The sequence below is a fragment of the Morone saxatilis genome, unplaced genomic scaffold (genome assembly GCF_004916995.1).
Source record: "Morone saxatilis isolate NCDOM2014 unplaced genomic scaffold, NCSU_SB_2.0 Contig12, whole genome shotgun sequence".
NCBI lineage: Eukaryota > Metazoa > Chordata > Actinopteri > Moronidae > Morone > Morone saxatilis.
Window position 1 is genome coordinate 20,429,858 of NW_023339674.1, and position 3,006 is coordinate 20,432,863.

The 3,006-nt window shown below is 39.8% G+C and overlaps 1 protein-coding gene across 3 annotated transcripts in view; it reads left to right on the plus strand.

The window, feature by feature from the left end:
- The first annotated feature begins 1,893 nt into the window (after positions 1–1,893).
- The window catches only part of dab1a (DAB adaptor protein 1a), a 46,212-nt gene continuing 45,099 nt past the window's right edge, over positions 1,894–3,006 (plus strand). For all 3 annotated transcript variants that reach the window (XM_035652968.1, XM_035652966.1, XM_035652969.1), the window contains exon 1: positions 1,894–1,964. The gene's annotated coding sequence lies outside the window, so the exon portion shown is untranslated. The remainder of the gene's footprint in view (positions 1,965–3,006) is intronic.

Sequence of the window (3,006 nt, forward strand, 5' to 3'; positions counted from 1 at the left end):
AGCATCCCAAATCTAATAGAATTTATAATCTTCTAATCTTCCTTTTGCCCATCAAACAGTCCATAACCCCAATAAATACCATGTTTTCAGTTTACTATTACATAAAAACAAGAAAAGAAGACATTTGCAAAACTGGAACTATATAAGGTTTGAAATATTTGCTAGAAGAATGACTCGATCTAGTGAAAAATGTGTTTTTCTTATGTTCATGTTCCCTATAATGTCAGACCTCCAATTTACTGACTTGTAGCTGTGCAGAGTTTGTCACTGGAGAGGCGTTTTCACATTCCTCTACTGAAGGGGGAGATGTCTGTACACTTTTCTTAAAATCTGAGATTCACCCCAGAGCAAGCTAGATTTGGTACATAACAAATTCGAAAGCCAATCGCTGTCTAGCAAATGCCACAACAAAGAAACCAGAAACCCCCAGCACAGAGCGGACTTACAGAGAGTGAGAGTTTGTATAGTGAGTATAGTGAAAATTCTGACTGCAAACATGGTAGAGTGTGCCTCAAACCCTGGAGCTTCTTTCAACTGTCTGCTACGTTAAAATGTGACAAAGTGAACACACTGTAACATTGTAGCTGTTGTTATTGTATGTTTCACAACCGCTAATGTGACACTAATGACACCTCATGTGAGTCTGTGTCTGATTGAGTCTCAGACATGCAGGCTATGGCTAAATCTGTCCTGTATTTCCTCTAACGCTAGTCATTCGTAGAGTCAGAATTTCTCAACAAGGGGGAAAGATACAGGTTTCTTTTTATGTGGGAAAACCATGTCAAGCAAAGTATTAATTATAGTATTATGAGTAAAGAGTATTTCTACATACTTTAAAACATGTCTAAAATGGAATGATTAATAGTTTATCATAAAACATGTTACATTTTGTGCAAAACATTAATCATTCATGATCAATTGATGATTTATTAATCAACCACTGTTAAGAAGTGCCAGTATGTCTTCACATAACCATTTCATTGTCATTACTTCTTCTTTTACCAATATAATATGATTACCTGCCAAACTAATCCACTAGTTTCTTATCAACAAGGAGTTACAGTGAACAGACTGTGCTTAAGGGTTAGAGATGAGCCATATTGTGAAACAAAGACCAATATGTCTTAAGTCTGTTGCCAGGAGATTTTGTTTTTCTCTTTCTACATAGGCACTATAGCCCTTTTCTGCAAACCAAGAATGGGTTGTGATTTGTTCTAAGTGCCTCGCATGTTTATTCTCATTATATTGTCCTCAAGACAATGTGTTACTGGAGCAGAATCATTGTGGTGAATCTTTTGAATTTTGTTTTTCTATTTGTTGAAGAAAGGCAGGCCGAGCAGGAGCAGCAGCTTGACAGAGTGACAGAGTTTATTTTATTTTATTTAATTTAGGATTCATAGCCCATGCCAATTATTTAAAATAAGTTTTCATCACGGTAAAACATCACTTTATATGCTATGGGCTTTCAATGATTAATCTGTAATTGATCATTAACATTGCTGTGGTTCGATTATGGAAATGATTTAGATTGCTTTTCCTCCCTAGTTAGCACCTGTATCATAAACCATCCTGGGCAGTCTGTTTTGCAGTTCCCTTGCATTTATCATCACCATCTATCAATCATATTTTGTTCTATGCTAATCTCGTAATAAATTTGAGATTAAGATAAATGACACTGCACTTGATTTATTGTTGGCTGTGTATGTGACAAAGTGAAGTGATATGCAGCGGTTATCTGGGTGTGACACTGAACTTTAACCCACAGCTCAGTCACAGGCACAGTCTATCAACTCATTCACCCATTGGTGCGTCTTGTCCTCTAACCTCCACTAGTTGAGCTTTTACCCTTTCTTCTGCTCTTATCCGTTACGCTCAGTTTCACTCTTCGCCACTCTTCACTTCTTCCTCACTTGGTCAGACTACCAAAGTTCAGTGGGATTTTACCTACTACAGATTATAAACTGGTATGTCTCTATATTTTATATCCTACTTTTTGCTGTTCTTTGTTTTGTTTTTTTCCAGATAGAATGGTCTTCGATTGACATTTCTCTCTTTGGTTTGCTAGCAAACTTTGTTGACATTTCATGCTATGATATGATATGATGTCTGGGCACCTAAAACTAGGAGCGTTTGATTGTGTCTGATTGTTAATAGAGTTAATAGAAAGATTGTTTGTTTGCCATTAAGACATCTGAACCATGGCAGAATTTAACATGGGATAACCTTTGGTACATGCAGGCATGGTTATTCATCAACGTGTACAACTCAGAGGAGAAATAAGATAAGGCCTCTGCAGGATACAAAGGTGGCGTTGGTGAAAGGGGAAGGGGGGAGGAGGAGGAGGCAGAAGATGGACAGAGCTCAGGTAGTGAGAAATGTACTGTAGAGGTGGTCTCTATGATTATTCATTATTGAGATGGCAGGAGAGCTGAATGAGTGGAGTCGCTAATCTAACTCTGAGCCTGATGGACAGAACACAATTACCCTGAGAGTGGGAGGTGGGAGAGAGAAGGGAGGGTAGAGAGGCAGCAACCTCCTCTCCTTTCTCCCTTTTCTCTCTTTCTTTCTTTTTTCTTTCCTGTCGCCTGGCAGACTTTAGTGTAGCTGCAAATGATTTCTGGGCATTAAGCTCCTGTTGGCAGCATCCTGTTTTTCAAGCCACACACACATACAGTGAAGTGCGCACACAGACACACACACACGCACATACACACACACTGGCAGATCCTCACATCACCCACTCACGCCTGTTGGCAGTGCCCCATTTACGGACGTCCAATTTACTGCTTGTTCCTTTCTCCTCCTTTCCTCCAGTCCGTGTCTCCTCCTCTGGTATGGCTTCAGATTGCCGTCTAAATCCAGACACACTAAGCTATGTTCACATCCCTGCTCAGCTGCTACTTTTAGCTCGTGCGCTGATTCCAGGTCAAACCGCCACTACAGTGTTCACGATGGCTTTTGATGGTGCTGCTCCTTCCTTCATGTTGTCTGTGTCTGTGTGTGTGT